The 19,877-nt window shown below is 39.6% G+C and overlaps 1 protein-coding gene and 1 long non-coding RNA gene across 13 annotated transcripts in view; one reads left to right on the plus strand and one right to left on the minus strand.

The window, feature by feature from the left end:
• Positions 1-19,877, minus strand: part of PTPRT (protein tyrosine phosphatase receptor type T) — a 1,077,107-nt gene that overhangs the window by 863,795 nt on the left and 193,435 nt on the right. The window lies entirely within an intron of this gene.
• On the plus strand, positions 13,093-14,846 carry LOC132668878 (uncharacterized). The gene is made up of 2 exons (XR_009605824.3): positions 13,093-13,774; positions 14,254-14,846. It is a non-coding gene; the product is annotated as an uncharacterized LOC132668878 (long non-coding RNA).

Here is a 19,877-nt window from a genome sequence, read left to right on the forward strand (position 1 = left end):
TCTAATCTCTGTGTCTAGGAGTCTGACTACAGTATTTTTAGATACTTCATGGAAGTGGAATCATGTGGCATTTGTCTTTCTGTGATAGGCTTCTATCACTTAGCATAATGTCCCTACATTCAACCGTGTTGTGACATACAGCAGGGATTTCATTCTTTTTAAAGGATGAATGATACTTTATTGTATGTATATACCACCTTTTGCTCATCCTTTCATCTGTCAGTAGATACTTAGGTTGCTTCCATATCTTGGCTATTGCGAATAATGTTGCAATGAACATGGCAGTGCACAGGTCTTCAAGGTCCCCAAATCATCAGGATGTATACCCAGGGTTAGAATTGCTGGATCATATCGTAATTCTGTTTTTAAGTTTTTGAGGAACCATCATACTGTTTTTCCTAGCAGCTGGACCATTTTATATTCCCACCAACAATGGACAAGGCTCTACTTTCTCCACAACGGGGGAAGGGCAGAAAGAGAGGGAGACAAGGATAGAGAGAAAATCCCAAGCAGGCTCCGTGCTATCAGCAAAGAGCCTAACATAGGACTCAAACTCAAACCATGAGGTCATGGCCTGTGCTGAAATCTAGAGTCACAGGACACTCAACCAACCGAGCCACCCAGGCACCCCTACCTTTTGATTTTTTGATAACAGCCATCCTAATGGGTATAAAGTGATACCTCAATGGGGAAAAGACAGTCTTTTCAACAACTGATGTTGGGAAAATTGGATATCCATATGCAAGAAAATGAAACTGCACTCCATCTTACATTATATACAAAAATCAACTCAAAATGGATTGAAGATTTGAACATAAGACCTAGAATGTAAAACTCCTGGAAGAAAACAAAGGGAAAAGCTTCCTGATGTTGGACTTAGCAATGATATCTTGGAAATGACCGACATCAAAGCATAAGCTTTGTTGCAAAAATTGGTTAAGTGGGACTGCATCAAGCTAAAAAGCTTCTGCACAGCAAAAGAATCGATTAGCAGAGTGAAAAGGCAACCCATAGAATGAAAAAAATATTTGGAATCCATAGATGTTAAGGGATTATATCCAAAATATATAAGGAATTCCTACAATTCAGTAACAAACAAACACCACCAAATAGTCTGATTTAAAAATAGGTAAAGAACAGACATTTCTCCAAAGGCATACACACGTGGCCAACGAGTACATGAAAAGATGCTTAATATCACCAATCATCAAGAAAATTCAAAGCAATTCCATTTTCTGTCTTTAATTAGATTTTTTTAGTTCACCCTGTATCTTTTTTTCATCTTGTATATTTTACCATTTCCCAACTATGATTTTATAAAATGTTACTGAAAACCAGCTTTGTTGAGCACAGCTTTCTGTGCCAGGGATGGAGACAAGTACTTTAAGAGCATCACCTCATTTAATCCACACAAGAACCCTGGAATGCAGGAGTTATTATTATACCCATTTTACAGATGAGGAAACAGAGGCTCAAATGCAATGACTGATCACCATACTGCAAAACCAAATCTCTCAAAAACTGAGCCCAGATAGGAAAACTGAAGGGAAAAAAACCCACCTCTACTTGACCATCAAGTAGACCCTTCTACTTTTGCTTGGACTCTCTTCCTTTGTAGGAACCACTAAAACCTATGCCCAGGTTTTAACGCCAGGACCCTAGGTTCTGTGAATAGCACCGTCCCCCGCCCCCGCTTTAATACCAGGACCCTAGGTTCCATGAAGAGCTGACACTGGCTAGAACTTTCAGGAAGATTTCCTGAGCCCTGACCTGAGGGAGAACCCAAAGATAACAAGCACAGAAGGCAGAAAACCGGTACAGTGGACAGTGCTGTATCCTCCCCAGGGAGCTCACTCCTGGACCTCACAAGTCTGTCCCATTCCATGTCCTGATTGTGAGGGTACTGCCATTCTCACCTAGAAGGGCTGGCCCACTGCCCAGCACCTAGTCCCTCCCACCCTCCACTAATACAGAATGCCTGTCCCAGGTGACTGAGAGCACCTGTCTACCTTAACCACTCAACCCACTACTACCTACAAGGAGCTGGCTCAGAGACAGTCACCAACCAGGTCACATGTATATTTAATGTATATTTGCATGTCCTGATAAAGTTTAGTGAAATACTGCACTCAATCAAATCAATAGAATATTTCCTCTCTATGTAAATGTAGTCACCAGACAACACTTGTCATTACTCCCTCACCTCCCCCGCTAATATGCACATACGCGCGTACACACACACACACACACACACACACACACACACACTTTAAAAAACTGGCTTGAATAAGTAGCAGGTGATAGAGTGACAGGAGCTGCCAGGGTAATACAATGTTACAAACACTATCTGAGCAGTGAGCAAACAGTATCCGCAAATAATTCACTTCCCTATTTTTGGAGAACATACCAGGACAGGAGGTAAAACCGTCCCCATTTATAAAAAGATTACAAAAAAAAAAAAAAAAATACAACCAATTTAGAGCCTAGGAAGGATATTTTGTAAATTAAACAAGAGAGAATAAAGTATGCAGGGAAAATATACTTTTCTAAAATGATTCATTGCATAAAATTCCATTAAACTTCATACACTCTCCTTTTGTGCTCTCCATAAATTCAAGAAAACCTGGTTTCTATGAAAAAAAATTTTAATGAGATCAAAAGAGATTTTTTAAAGGGATCTAGTTTAAAGGCTAGAAAAAAAGGTCATTAAAACATGTTTTGAAATTCGATAGTTGGTAAAATAATGTTAATGCATTTAAAAAGCCATCAGGAGCATGAGTGATGCCACCAAGTACTGAAGCAGTGATATGTAGAACTTTCCAGAAATGAAGAAATGAGGGCAGTGAAGATCGTTATGGTGTTGTTGGTTCTCTAGAAACCTAAAACCTTATTTTCTCCCCCATTAAAAGCAAATCTCCATATATTGTGGTATCCTTGCTCAGTGGTATTCTTGCTCAGAAATGCTGGATATTTTAGTTACTGGGTACAATACAGTACTGGTTAGAAGGGAAAACAAATAAGTGGTTTCTAAGAAGAAAAGTTATAGTTGCACTTGGCTGGAAGTAGAATGGGTGCCCTGGAATAGAATTAAGGGTTAGGACAGCAGGCATCCATACAGCAGATAACTTCAGAGAAGTCAGCAAGGATGCGCAGGTGCGGACAGGGGACAGTCAGGGGAAAAGAGACCAACTCCACTGCCTTCCAAATGGCAGCATGGATGAAAAGAGTTCTTTCTGCACACATCAAGAGAGGGTACGGAGGTGACTGAATAACGACTGTCCCCCAAAACATCCACATCCCAATGCCCAGATTCTGTGAAAATGTTACTTTATGTGGCAAATGGGACTTTATAGATATAAGTTAAGGATTTTGATATTGGAAGATTCTCTGGATTATACAGCAGGCCCCATGAAATCATGAGGGTTCTTGTAAGTAAAAGAGGGAAGGAGAATTGTCAGAGAAGGTGATGTGAAGGATACAAGCAGAGGCTTGAATAACTTGAGACCACAAGCCAACCAATGCAGGTGGCCTCTAGATGCTAATCTTGTCCAAAAAGGCAAGGAAACAGATTCTCCCCTCAAAAAAAAAAAAAAAAAAAAAAAAGTACACAGACCTGCTGACCCTCTGATTTTAGATTTCCGACCTTCAGAGCTGTAAGAGAATAAATCTCTGCCGTTTCAAGTCCTTAAGTTTGTGGCAATTTGTTACAGCAGTAACAGGAAACTAATACAGATGCTTTACTTAAAAGAGGAATAGAGATACAGAAATTAACTCTCAGCTTCTATATGTTGTACCTACCACACAGTGTTGATGCTTTCCTAGCATTAGTTGAAGTTCTAATATTCAATGTGATAATAAAGGATTCTCCATAAGCAGAGTTCAGAGTCCTGAAATCTGGCATACTAGGTAAGCTTCTTACTACAGGTGCCAATGCAGACATAACACTCCCAGTAATGAATTGACAAGAAAATTGGAAATATTAAAGACCGATATATAAAGAGAATCCCCCCCAAAAAAAATAGATCATATAAAAAATAAGTTGTATTCAACGTCCAAAACATCCTGAATAGCATTTCCAGTATGAAAGAAGAAACAAACAAGCTATATACATAGAAAACATTCCTCTAATTAAAATGACTCATCTCAGACTTCTCCTTTACAATTACTAGACTGCAAAAGCTACCAATCAAATAGATACAGGGTGTAAAGCACTCTTTGTTCATGTATGGAAGAAGCAGAAAGATATTTAACAAATGTGAAAAAGTGCAGAGAATACCTGAAAAACATTTCTATCACCACCTACCCCCACCCTCCTCAGGCAAGTACTAAAAGAAATACCCTAACCAAATAGGGATTCGTTTTTAAAATGAAAAATGGGTATTTTTTTATGTTTTCAAAAGCCTGTTAGTGAACACCAGAAGTAGCTGAACATGCAATGATCTTAAAAACGACATAAATACAATTATCAACAATATAAGAATCATTAGTGGTTCTTTAAAAAAAAAAAAAAAGACAATTTTAAAGAACGATGACTAAATTAGAAGCATGCATAAAAATCTCATTCTATACCCTCAAGTGAGGAAATGAATAAAGATTATGGGACAGTATGTAAAACTACACCAACCTACTTTATCCTATGCAGGGGAAAACTGGTAACATTTTGTATTCTGAAGGCAATTAGAAATAAGTCTTAGAAAAAGTTAAAATTAGTTATGTTTTTAAGACAACTAAATGTACCCAACAGTGAAACCAAATGCAGGATGTAGTACAAATACCTAATTATTAAGTGAAGAATTGGCAAACTCTGTAAAGATCAGACAGTAAATATTTCAGGTTTCTGAGTCACATACAGTTATTGCCACATATTCTCCTTTATACTGTTTTGCAACCATTTAAAAATGTAAAAGCTATTCTTAGCCTGTGTGCTATACAAAAATGGGCCACAGGTTGCCAACCACTGCCCTTGGGTTAAAAAGAAAGGGAGATAGGGAGAAAGAAACATCAAAAATATTAAGAAACACAAAGCATTAAATAGAGATGATTAAATGGCCTCAACTTTTCTAATAAAAAACAATTATTCACATACTGAGTAAAAAACTAGAGGACAACTAAATATTTTCCCTAAGACACGATCGTAATTAAATTCAAAAAAAGGTTTAATGTGAAAGAATGGACGGACAAGTTTAACAGGAAACTTTCAATGGAAAAAATGCAGATATACCATTATCCATCAAAGCAGAATTAAAAGATATTAAATAGTACAAATAAAACCATTTTACATCGATAAAAACTGTAACTCTATATATATAATGGAGTATTACTCAGCAATCAAAAAGAATGAAATCTTGCCATTGGCAACTACGTGGATGGAACTGGAGGGTATTATGCTAAGTGAAATTAAAGAAAGACAAAAATCCTATGACTTCACTCATATGAGGACTTTAAGAGACAAAACATGAACATAAGGGAAGGGAAACAAAAATAATATAAAAACAAGAAGGGAGACAAAACAGAAGAGACTCATAAATATGGAGAACAAACAGGGTTACTGGAGGGGTTTGGGAGGGGGGATGGGCTAAATGGGTAAGGGGCACTAAGGAATCTACTAAAATCATTGCTTCACCATATACTAATTTGGATGTAAATTAAAAACAAAACAAAACAAAACAAAACAAAACTGTAACTCAAAAAGGAGTCCTATTTTTTTTTTTTTAATTTTTTTTTTTTCAACGTTTTTTTATTTATTTTTGGGACAGAGAGAGACAGAGCATGAACAGGGGAGGGGCAGAGAGAGAGGGAGACACAGAATCGGAAACAGGCTCCAGGCTCCGAGCCATCAGCCCAGAGCCTGACGCGGGGCTCGAACTCACAGACCGCGAGATCGTGACCTGGCTGAAGTCAGACGCTTAACCGACTGCGCCACCCAGGCGCCCCAAAGGAGTCCTAACTATTAAGACACCTTCAGGGCACCTGCACGGCTCAGTCAGTTGACCATCCAACTCTTACTTTCAGCACAGGTCATAATCTCACAACTTGTGACTTCGAACCCCACACAGGGCTTTGTACTAACAGCACAGAGCCTGCTCGGGATTCTCTGTCTCCCTCTCCTTCTTCCCCTCCTCTGCTCACTCTGTCTCAAAAATAAACATTTTTTTAAAAAAGACATATTCTGCAACAAGTAACACTGCTAGAAAACTAATCAACAGAAATATAGTAACAGTAAGTAAGTTTAACCTACTTCAGAGTCCTGACCGATCAAAAGAGGAAAATTTAAATAAGAATAAGGAATACTCCAAAACCTTTGGGATGCATCAAAAGCTGTTCTAAGAGGGAAGTTTATAGCAATACATACCTCCCTCAAGAAGAAAAATCTCAACCTAACCTTACACCTAAAGGAGCTAGAAAAAGAACAAAACCCAAAACAAAAGAAATAATAAAGATTAGAGCAGAAATAAATGAAATAGAACTTATCAATGAAACCAGGAGCTAATTCTTTGAAAACATCAACAAAATTAATGAACTTACAGAGAGACAGAGAACAGAGAGAGAGAGAGAGAGAGAGAATTCAAAATCACAAATTCAAGAGGAGGAATAACAACCACCACCACAGAAATTCAAAGGATTATAAGACACTTACTATGAAAAATTGCATGCCAACAAATTAGAGAACTTACAAGAAATGGATAAATTTGTAGAGACATAACCTTCCAAAACTGAAGCTGGAAGAAATAGGAAATCTGAATAGACTGATGACTAGCAAGGAAATTGAATCGGTAACCAAAAATCTCCCAACAAACAAAAATCCAGGACTAGATAGCCTCGCAGGGGAATTCTACCAAACATTTAAAGGAGAGTTAATACCTCGTCTTCTCAAACTATTCCAAAAAAACAGAAGAGGAAAGAAATATTCCAAGTTCATGCTATTTGATCAGCATTACCCTGATAACAACAACAAAAAAAACCTACAGGCCAATATCTCTCATGAACATAGACACAAAAATCTCCAGCGAAATATGAGCAAACCAAATTCAACAATACTTTTAAAAAATCATTCACCATGATCAAGGCGATTGGATTGGAAGAACAAATTTTGTTAAAATGTCTATACAATCCCAAACAATTGACACATTTAATGCAATCCCTATCAAAATACCATTTTTCACAGAACTAGAACAAACAGTCCTGAAATTTGGGTGGAACCACAAAAGATTCCAAATAGCCAAAGCAATCCTGAGAAAGAAAAGCAAAGTTGGAGGTATCACAATTCCTGACTTCAAGTTCTATTACAAAGCTGTTTAGTTTACAAATCCAAACAATATGGTATTGGCACAAAAAAGAACACAAAGATTAATGAAAAAGAATAGATAATCCAGAAATAAACCCACAATCATATGGTCACTTAATCTTCAACAAAGCAAGAAAGAATATCCAATGGGAAAAGGACAGTCTCTTTAACAAATGGTGTTGGGAAAACTGGACAGCTACATGCACAAGAATGAAACCGGACAACTTTATTTTACCATACACAAAAATGAATTCAAAATGGATTAAAGACCTAAATGTGAGACCTGAAACTATTAAAAACCCTAAAAAAGAACACAGACAGTAATTTTCCTGACATCAGTTACATTAACTTTTTTTCTAGATAGGTCTCCAGAGGCAAAGGAAACAAAACTAAACTTTTGGGACTACACCAAAATAAAAAGCTTCTGCACAGCAAAGGAAATCATCAACAGAACTAAAAAGCAACCTACAGAATAGGAGAAAGTATTTACAAATTATATACCCACTAAAGAGTACCCAAAATATATCAAGAACTGATACTACTCAACACACAAAAAATAATCCAATTACAAATGGGTAGAAGAATGAACAGATTTCTCCAAAGAAAACATACAGGTGGATGACACATGAAGAAGTACTATACATCACTCATCAGGGAAGTCATCAAAACCACAATGAGTTATCAGCTCACATCTGTCACAGTGGCAAATGTCAAAAACAGAAGAAACAACAGGTGTTGGCAAGGATATGAAGAAAAAGGAACCCTCTTCCACAGTTAGTGGGAATGCAAATTGGTGCAGCCATTGTGGAAAACAGTAAGAAAGTTCCTCAAAAAATCCAAAATAAACTACCATATGATCCAGTAAAGGCACTATGGGATATTTACTGAAAGAAATATGAAAACAGTAATTCTAAAGGATTATGCAATCCTTAGGTTTACTGCAGCATTATTTACAATAGCCAACTTATGGAAGCAGACCAGATGCCCACTGATAGATGAATGCATAAAGAAAACGTGGTATATGTGGTATGTGTGTGTACGTACATACACACACACAAAATGGATTACTGAGTCATAAAAAAGAATGAAATCTTGTTATCTGCAACAACACTGGTGGATCTAGAGAGTATAATGCTAAACAAAGTAAGTCAGAGAAAGACAAATATCACACGATGTCACCCATATATGGAATTTAGCAAAGAGAGAAAAAGGCATACAAAGAAAGACTTAACTATAGAAAACAGATGGGTACCTGAGGGGAAGTGAGTGGGGATGGGTGAAACAGGTGAAGGGGACTCTGTGTATTCTTATCCTGATGAGCATGGAGTAATATACTTAACTGTGGAATCACTACATTGTACACCTGAAGCCAATCTAATGCTTTAGGTTAACTACACTGGAAACGAAATAAAATTTAAAAATAAAAATAAAGAAGCCACGACTAGTATAATCAATAGTGTAGACTTAAAAGACTTACGTACAACTTTCTTTTCGTACATAGAATTCTTAATACTATGCCACAAAAGAACCTCAACAACTCATTTTTAAAAGTCCTATATGCTTTGTTACCTAGATGGCAAGGCCAAAGGTTAAGCGACATTTAGCCAATTTTAAAAGAGCAAACATGGGACACCTGGGTGGTTCAGTGGGTTAAGCCTCCAACTTAGGCTCAGGTCATGATCTCACAGTTCATGGTTTCAAGCCCTGCGTCAGGCTCTGTGCTGACAGCTCAGAGCCTGGAGCCTGCTTCGGATTCTGTCTCCCGCTCTCTCTCTCTCTCTCTCTCTCAAAAATAAACACGAAAGAAGTTTAAAAAATAAAAAAAATAAAAGGGTATACATATCACTAATCATTTTATAAAGATTTCTGTCATAAGCATGATACCATGATCCAACCAAAATCACAAAATTATAAATCTTTAAACCAGTATCATGTGTATAAATAAAAATGAAGAAACCAAGTCCTATCACATATGAAAAAAATTATTATAACATGATCAAATAAATTTCATTCCAGAAATACAAGGAAATTTCAGCATCAATAAATTAGTGTATTTAATTCAAGGAGAAATGTATTTTAAATTTAACATCATACAAGTGTATCAATAGATGCCAAATGATATTTGATTAGAATAAATACCCATTCCTGATTTAAGTTCTTAGTAAAATAGTTTAATTATCATTATTTTAAAGTGATTTGTATCTACCTAGGAAAGCCAAGGTAATCAACAGGAAAATGATTAACTTCTATTCAAATTCAGTAAGACATCTAGCATAAAAGTAAATGAATAAACTCATTGTTTCTTTCATGTAACATTATCAGCCAATAAGAAAATATAAAGCTGGGGCAGAAAATGTCCCATTATCTATATATACATGCTTAAATACACATACATACACACACACACTGATATAAACTCATCAATAGTGAGCTGGGGGGGGGGGGGGGGGAATGCCCCGATTTATAACATTTCTAGTATTTCTCATTTTTTCAGTTTAAATATTCCCACCATGCCCAAAATGGTTTTACTGCGTGCACAGCTAGGAGGAGATGTGCCATGGTACCCTGTTACACAGTATTTCCTGCTTACAGATATACCACACCCCCAAATAAATCCGAGGGCATTGATAGCAAAATTTAATGAAACAAAAAGTCATGAGTTTTGGGTATTTATTACTTTTATAATATGTATCACTGGAAATTTATATAATTTAAGTTTTAAGAATGGCTGTGTTTTACAACCACCACACTGAAGTTCTGAAAATAATCAGCTCTTATGAGCAGGTACTGACGGACTCCAGCACATTGCTGTCTGAAGAACCCAATGATTTCAACAAGATTTGCACTTGTAAAAAAAAAAATACATTACTAAGCTTCCCGGAGAGTCATAAAATAAAGCTTCAACCAACAGAAGGTCATCGTGCTCATAGATGAGAAGCCTTAATATGGTAAAGAGGCTAATTCTCTTTAGATTCATCTACACATTTAAGAAATCCCAACCAATATCCAATTTCATTTTCATGGGAGATAGTGGAAGGGGTATTTTGACAAAGCAATCCTAAATTTGATCCATAAAAAATAAACATGCAAGAGTATCTAGGAAAATTCTACAGAAACTGCAACATTCAGGAAACACTCAATCCCAAAGCTATTACGAGGCTAGAATATTCAGAAAAGCACAGTACTAAGCACTAGAGAAACAGAAATCCTGGTCTCAGTCTAGTGGGGTAGAAAGATACCCCAACAGATAATTCCAACCCCACGTGGCAAGCAGCATGATGGAGGAGACACCCAATAGGATGTAGGGAAAACAAGGAGCCTGCAAATGTCACAGAGACAAAGTGACATCTTGAACAGACTTGGCTTTTCCAGTCTTTTGAACCTCTCATCAAATTGCTTTCCAGGAAGCTTGTACCAATTCACATTCCCACCACCAGTGTTTGAGACTATTTTCTAACATGCTTGCCAACACAGAGCATTATTCCACTTTTATTTTAACTTGCCTAGTTTAACAAGTGAAAACAGTACCTTGTCTTAAGTAGCACACCTGGTGTCTACTGAGGTTGGTAGGATTTCATGTATTTATTGGGTGTTTCCACTTCTACTTTTGGGGAAGCCATCTCTCCTCTATGCCCCCTTGCCTCCTCCTGCCACCCTCCACCCCCCGTTGTGTTATCATAGTCCTCAATGCACAGTGCCATGGCCGTGTGGACGTCCATTATCCCCACAAGACTACAAGTCAGGAATAGGGATTGCATCAAGTCTCTCCCTGTATCTGCAGCAGAAAGCACTGCCCAGCTTCCAGTAGGCCTCTGACAGCATCTGCCAAATGAAGGAGACAGTGGGTCAGGGAGCACTTGGTGCTGCTTCACCTGGGTGTCAGCAGTGATGCAACAAAACCACATGAAAATGAGCAGCCTTTTCCCCGAGACACAGTTCTGCCAACATTATTTACAGCGACTGGGTGCAAACAAGGAGAAAAACAGAAACAGAGCAAGGCTGGAGTTCATTCCATTGTACACAATCATCAGGCTGAGAAAAGTTTGTAAAATTCAAGGAGAATTGTCTTTAGAAAATACGTTTTGCTTAAGAGACTGTTGCAATGTACTTGCAGAACTGTCAGAGAAAATTTGATTCTCCACAAATAACAGTCTCTTGAATGTTGTGTCTTTACACCTCTTTTCACAGAGGCGGTTGGTCTACCATTATCTACTCATCAGACACTGCAAAGGTACTGTGGGGAGATGCTACGGCGTTTCAGCACACGATGAGTTTATACAACTTTGGTAGGACATTTGTGCAAGACCTCAGCCCTTCCTTCTATAGCTACTTACAGGGACCCCGAGAACAGGAGCAGCTCCATCCATTCAGTAGGTGTAATGGGTTTAACGGTGCTCCCCAAAAGATATGTCCACATTCTGATCCCTCAAAACTGAATATGACCATTTTGGGAAACTGAGTCTACAGATATGATCATGTTAAGGATCTTGAGATGAGATTATCCTGAATTACTAAGATGGGTTCTAACTCCAGTGACAAGTGTCCTTCTAAGAAACAAAAGAGAAAAAGACACAGATGGCCATGTGAAAAGAGAGGCACAACCTAGAGTGATATAGTCACAAAGAGTGCCAATAGCCACCAGAAGCAACCAGATAGGGGACAAAGTGTGCTCTGGAGTTTTCAGAGGAAGCATGGCCCTGCTGATACCTTGATTTCAGACTCTGGCCTCTAGAACTTTCAGAGAATACATTTCTGTTGTTTTGAGTCACCAAAACATTGGTGGTCATTTGCTATAGAAGCCCTAGGAATCTATGCAGTGGTTGATCCCATTCACCTGCCCCCGAATCCCTTCTCCCCTAGACTATTATTCTGACCAGTGCAGCAGCCTCCACCCAGCCCCCTGCCTTCATCCTTATCCTGTACCAGCCAATCCCTCGCCTACACCAGATGGCAGGAAAAATTTCCCAACATTCAAACTAAAGACTGACACTCTCCTACTAAAACCTGCAGCCAGTGGCTGGCAGCCCAAAGATGCACATTGAGATAACTCAAGATGCTCGGTCTAGTGTCTGAGGATTCCCACCACATGGCCCCAGCTTGCCTCTTGGAGCTCAGATCTGCCAAGACAAATTCCCTGAACACCCTCTTCTCAAGGCAGGACTCAGTATTCAGTTTCCTGAATGTGCCAGGCTACTACGCGCTATTTCAGGTATGCCCTTTCCCCCAGCCTGACAAGTAGATACCTTTCAAGACTCTGCTCAAGTGCCATCTCCTTTTCAGGAGCTTCCTTTAGCCTTTCCCTCTCCTTCTACTGCCAACCCTAACAGAACTGAGTGCTCACCTCACATCCTCACTGTCTGCAGCCTACTCCTGAGTTACGGTGCCAATCGCACCCGATGACACTCCTCTGTGGACTCCTCCATTCCCCCGTTAGCCTACAGGCTTCCTAAGGGCCACAACCATCCTTATGTGATTCATCTTTGTTTTCCAGAACTTAGCCTAGTACCTGGTATACAACAGGCATTCAGTAGGTTGGGTGAGTGGAGACATCGATGTGTGAATGGATACACAAACTGCCAAGTACCAAAGGAACTCACAGATGGGCAACTTGTGAAGGAGAAGGGACAGGCAAAAGGGTCCCAAGGACACAAAAATACCCAGAATTACACAAGCGAACTCTGTGGCAAATCAAAAGCTCACTGAACATAACATACATCATAACGAAGCTAGTATTTCCCACAGCTTCCTGTTTATAAATCACTTTCCTAGGCTTCAAGCCACTTACTCCTCACAATGACCTGCTGACATAAGCGATTACTATTTCTTCTCTGCATAATGAAGGATGCTGAGGCTCAGAGTTGACAGACATCAGCTGAGTGAGTGGCAGGTGTGAAGACCCCAGGACCTACGTCCGTCCAGCTCTTCATCCTCTTTCTGCCATAAGCTGCAGACCAAGCATCAAGCACTCACAGAACTACAAGCAGTGCTGCAAACATTCGACTATGTGTCCACGCGGAACCCAGAGACACCCTCTGTTTGCCTGAAAATGACTGACAGGATGGAAACTGACCAGTCATCACCTGCTTCTGGCACCATCAGGGACTGGTTAACGTGAGTATTGTGTTGCTCCCACTAGATGGAAGACGACTCAGGTATCGTTAATGGAGTGTCACACGTAGGTTTGCCTAAAGGGAAATGCTCTTTTGGTAGTTGTCATTGTTCTCAATTTCTCCCTCATTTTACAGCCATTAAAAAAAAGAAGAGTTTCAGCAGAGAGGCGGACTCTACCTAGGGTTGAAAAAGAAAGGTGTTCTTTCTATTTCCTTTTTTCTGTTTTATAATTGAGTATTTCCTTCTTTCTTGACTTGGAACAAACAAAATCCAGTCAAAATGCTGGTCCACGTGGGAGGATGAACCTGGGTTCCAAGATCAGCCAAATGCTCTGGGCTCTGGATCAGAACTCCAGAACTGGACAGTCAAGCTAGGGAGGTAAGTGTTCAGAATCCAGCCAGGACCAGCAGGCTGGCTCTTTGTCAAGTTGGGCTCAGCTCTGCTCAACAAAGATGATGGAAAATACATCTACAAATAATAACAGGTAATATTACTGTGAAGACGTCACTGCAGACTGTGGAATATGTAAACACACTTTACCTTCATGCCTTGGAAAAGTTACTTAACCTCTCTGTGCCTCAGTTTCTGTATCTGGAACATGGGGATAAGAAACCAACCTCAAGAATTGCCTTGAGGATTAAATGAGTCAGTATTCAAAGCACTTAGAATTTAGCAGTCCCATATTAGCTTTGATTCCGAAGTAGAGAATGATCGATTTAAGAGATACTTGGCTTCACATTTAACTTCTCTGAAACCAGACTCCTTCTTGCTATTGATATATCCTTTTAATATAATGTTTATGTTGTTGTTCCCCAAAAGCTACAATTTAACCAAGGGTGTTTTTTTTTTCTTTATAGCATCTTAGAAATGAGAGAATATGGTAAAGGATACTTTTGGAAGAAGTGATGTATTTTTCCTTTCGTTTCAAGAGAAGAAATTGAGACCAAAGCAAGTTATCAATTCAATCTGTACTCACATGTAAAAACGCGCACAGAGGTCACACATCCTGTTCACAGGCAGATAGATTCTGAAACCAAATACCGGGCTGAATAGGTATTCCCATTCCAAAGGAAGAGCTGTACGCATGTTTTTATTTGCATTTCAAAACTCTACCAAATGGCCACAATCAACTACTTGGGATTTTTCCTAATTAGTATTGCTCTGTGCCTCTGTCACCGATAGCAGAAAGCTGAAAATTTGTAACCTTCAAAATTAGCAGCAATGAATGCCAGAAAGCTTTTCAAAGAACAGTCAATGTGCGTTTGGGACCTAATTGCTGCACCTGAAAGTGTCGTCTGAGGATTTTTCAGTCTTCAGAGAAGTCCCCGACCCTTGGGAGAACTAGCGTTCAAACTAAAAGTTTCTCCCAAATCATATACCTGAGAAAAATGTTAGAACAGATTTACCCATAAAGGCAAGGAAATAAAACTGAGAATAAACAAACCGTAAATGCGATGTCTCTCCCTTCCTTAAATCCTCCAATGGCTTCCTACTGTACTTGGAACACTAATAAAACTTCCTTACCACAACCTTTGAGGCCCCACATGACCTGTCCCCCAACCACATCTCCTGATTTTTTCTCATTGTACAATCCCCTTTACACACTGTGTTCCACAGACACCAGCCTTTTTTGTCGAACACATGAAGCATATTCCTCCTTCAGGTTCTCTGCACTTGGTATTCCTCTTGCCTAGAGAGGTCACCCCCTTCTGAGCGCTACCAGGCAGTTGGGCAGGATGTTCACTGTACAAGATCAGGCAGAGCAAGGGGTGCCTTTTCTAATTCATACACTATAGCAGCCATCTGGGCTAGCAGCAGTCCTGCTTCCCTGGGAGGATTCATTCATTCCTGAAACAAGTATTAGTTGAGCACCAACAGTAAGTCAGGCACTGTTCTAGGCACTGGGATTGTAGCCTTGAACCAGGCAGACAGCCCTTTGCTATGTGGGAAGCCAGACACTAGTAAGCTGAGACAAGCAAAAGACAATTCAGCAATAAATGAATAAGCAAAACATCAGTAGTAAGAGTGGGAAGACAATTTAACTCAGTTGTATGACAGCCACTGGATGGCTTCTTTGTTTCAAAGTCTCATTTAAATTCCAGTTAATCTATAGTGTAATGTTGGTTTGAGGAGAATTTAGTGATTCATCACTTACATACAACACCCAGCGCTCACTGTAACAAGCAGATGGCTACTTAAGATTGGATAGTCAAGGAAGGCCTCTGGAGATGGTGACATTTATTTTGATGACTAAATGCCACAAGGAGCCATCAACACAATGAATTTGTTTAGGATGGGGGAGGGAAGACAGGGCATGCCATGCCGAGGGAACTCAGGTGTGAACTCTTATGAGGGCCCCAAGGAGTGAGCAAGTTCTTTGTGTTCTAGTAATAGGAAGCCAAAGTATGACTGGAATATAGTGATCAAAGAGGAGACAGAAATATGATGAGGCCCGACAGGTAGGAAGGGCCACATCATGTGGGACTCTAGATCAGAATAAAGTATTTGGCCTTTATTCTCAGTGAGCTGTAATACTACCTAACTATCTGATGTTCCAAGCACAGAGTGTCACGAGCTGGTGTATACTTTGGAAAGATTACTCTATCTCCGAGTTATCCTAAAGAACTTCCTGCAATGACAGAAGTAATTCTGTTATCTAGACTGCCAAATGCAATAAGCCACTGGCCACATGTGACTAATGAGCACTTGAGATGTGGCTAGTGTAACTGACGAATTTTTATTTTTAGTCTATTTTAGTCCACTTGGTAATTTAAATTTAAATACCTACACATGGCCAGTAGCTACTATCTCGTCCGAAGCACCTTCACCACTGGCTGGAGAATAATTATAAGGTACAGGAGCACGGCAAGGGGGCAAGCAGGAAGATTAATCAGGAAGCTATCACAGCAGTCCAGGGGAGAGATGATGACAGCTGGGAGCAGAGATGGAGAGAAGTGACAGCTAGGAATACCTTTCAGGGCTGGTAACAAAAGAGTGGGGGATAGAAAGGGAAAATGAGGAACTGGAGAGAACTCGTACATTTTTGACTCAAGCAACTAAGTGGATGGTGGCACCATTTTGATATGGAGAAGACAGAAGACACCAATTTGGGGGAGGAAATAAAATATACTAAAAGAACTTGCTTCTCCCAAACTCTTCAGATGGCAAGTTACTCTTGACATCTGGGCCTGAAATGTCAGCTCAAACATCACTTCTTTGGAGGCTGGACACAATACCCAACCCAATTCTTCATCCTTCTCATTTTGCCTGCACCTAGTATCTGCAATTTTTTGATGGCCTTCTCTCCACACTGGGTCCTCATCTGTTTTACGTGTGCACACGCGCGCATACACACACACACACACACACACACACACACACACACACAAACACACATGCCTGGAATGGTACCTGGCAAATGGCAGGTGCTCAAATACGTGAATTAAAGAAACAGGAATAAATATCTTACAAAGAAAAAAAATAAGAGCTGAAGCCTCAAAGGGAAGGTTTCCAGTTTGAATTTGTACAACATCAAAAAGTAGAAAAAGTGTACTCACACACCTGCCCCAGGTATAAATGGATAAATTCTGTTTAGGGTAATTTACCAGTATTTCTTGTATACAAAAACTGAACATAATTTCCAGGTAATGATCTGCCCCATCTGGCAGGTGCAAAAGTGAAATGCTAATCAGAATACAGTTCCCAGCTCTGTAATCCCTTTTCTCTCCGAGAGTTTTGGGGAACTGAGCTGAGGGGGTGTAACATATAAACACAGCAAATCTTGGGCTATGGTTTTTAAAAGTTCAGAGCGTCCATGAGTGTTATCTGCCCTTAGTTAGGAGCAGCACATGACCATGAGCCACTTACATACAACCACTGCCCCCAACCAGCAGCAGATCATATTCCAGAGGAGCAGGTGCTATGGGGCAGGGTGCAATCAGAAGGAGCCTTGCAATTAAGCAAAACTGAGCTGTGCAATCCTGATAAAGTTAGGCAACCTCTCTGATCTCCACTCCCAACCACCCTGCATAGCCCATCAACCAGGCCCTCTGATACTTTCTTACCAGTGACAGGGAAGCCCTATCACCTCAAAACTTCTGAGTCCCGGAAGAGATCTTGGCATTCACTCGAGCATGTCAAGCAGGAGCCACACAGAACTTTGTTGTTATTTCCCACATTCTCCTGACTTAATTCTGTCAATGCATTGCCCCCAACACACACACTCTCACACAATTCCACACCCACAGACACACGCAGAGCTCTCTGCGGCTTCCTTCACTCTACACTGACTCACAGTCGTGAGAACACATTTCCTTTTCCTCTTCACAGGCTTCCGAAATGAGATCGTTTCTGGTAAAAGCAATTGTAAGCGCTGGGTGAACAACTCCAGAAAATTAGTACAAGTTCCACTAAGGCCAGAGACAGAAAGAAAAAAATCTGTTCAATTTCTACTGTATTCACATTACCCACAAAACGGAACACAACTCTCATTCCGCCTCCCCCCCAGTCCCAGTTCTTAACAGAAATTAAAACAAAAGCTATTCCCAGCTCCACCCAAATGGTCATTTTCTATTTGCCATTAACAGCCACTCCAAATCAGGAATGCACCGTTGTCTCCACTTTGTGAAGTATGATTTCTCATCGAAGCTGCTGCAGCATCTCAATTTCCAATACAAATTATAGACAACATTAAAAAAAATAGCTAGAATGCATTAAAGATTTAACCTGGAGTCATTACAGACATTCAAAGGTGTAATTCTGCCAGCCCTAGCCTGATATACAGACATTCTGAACAAGGAAATAATTTCAGGAATATCTGATATAGACATTAAGGATAAGAGACAGAAAATATCGAATATGGAAAATATTGTTTTCAACTGATTTAAAAATAACTGAAATGAATAATTATATATCTAATATCCACTAAATAGAGGAACATGAAGCGATTCAATGCCACTTTTACAAAGAGTTCTTAATAATGTGAGAGAAGTCTGTATTATGTGGCCAAATGAACAAAAAGGAAGATGCATGGCAATATATACGGTATGATTTCAATTATATGAAAATGCACAGGCAACTCTAAAGGGAAATACAGGAAAAAACCAACAATGGTTATCTTGGGTGGTCAGGAAACATGTGTCCTTGTTTTCCTAGTCTTTCTACTCCTCTACACCTTCCAAACTTTGTGTATCAGATACCCGTTATTTTTTTTAAACAAAATCTTGTCTTTCAGATTTTTATTGTAAAATAATATTCACCTAAAATCTGTAAGCTTTTATTTTATGAAAACAATTTCTGCAAAAGCTTCTGTCTTAATGCCCTCATGGCATTATGATGTTTGGGGAAACAAGGCAGAACTGCTCCCCATGCCCATATCCACCCCCCAGTTTCTAGGGGAGCTGGCTAAGGACCCAGCCAACACTATTTCTGGGGACTATGGAGGTGTAAGGGAGTCTGGAAGCCTGGCTATCTCCCAGGGAGCCTAGGAGAATCAACACAGAAGGCTAACTTATCCATAATTACCAGTCCAATTCATTGTAAAAAAAGGAAGGATGATATAGGATCACATTCCTAGTCCTAGACATTCTCCTCTACACAGAAAATCACTGCAAGGCTAGCATTATCATACCCATTTTACAGATGAGGCAATGGGCACATAGAGAAGGGAGGTATCTGTGCAAGATCACACGTCAGTCACCTATCAACGTCTGGATGCAAATCCATTTTGGCTGATACCAGTGATCAGATCCTTCCATTACCCCACGTGGCCTCTTTCATCTATACCACAATGAGTGAAAGAACTGTGTCTGATTTCGAAGCCATTCTTATCACCATCATCCGGACAGAAATGTAGGCTTTTAGTCTCCTGCCAAAGGAACCTTAACCCTTACAAGCACAAACAACCACATTTATGCCGTATCTTCTCAGATGCTGAAAAGGACACACTTTTGGAATTGTACATAAGTTAGGGTCTATATCTGTTTACTATCTTAACACACTATTTCTCAAACAGAGGATTACTGAATCAAAAGATACGATGGTACTTAAAAAGGCTCTTGATATCTATTTCCAAACTTTCCTTTAAAAGGGTTATATGAGTTTCTATGTCCATGAACAGGGTACAGAATTGACCATTTAGTCACATTTTTGCCACCAGTGGGTATACCAGTTTTATTCTGTCAAACAAAAGAAAGAAACAGATTTAAGAGTCCATAGCCCAAAATGATATAACCTAAACAAGCCCACTCAAATGTTTAACCACAGCAATGTCAAGGCTGACCTAATCCTCTCTGGGGAAAATGCAACAAATGGCTGGAGCTAACTAACTAGGGAAATCCAAAACAAGCACAAAATCATAGAAGAGAATTCAAAGACCAATCCAGACCCTAGCTTCCAAATCCAAATGCCAGACAGACCAACAGAGAGAATAAAGGACCCTACTTAACAGTTACTGAGAATATATTCAGGGCTACATTCCATA

The sequence above is a fragment of the Panthera onca genome, chromosome A3, assembly GCF_046562875.1.
Source record: "Panthera onca isolate mPanOnc1 chromosome A3, mPanOnc1 haplotype 2, whole genome shotgun sequence".
Classification (NCBI taxonomy): Eukaryota; Metazoa; Chordata; class Mammalia; order Carnivora; family Felidae; genus Panthera; species Panthera onca.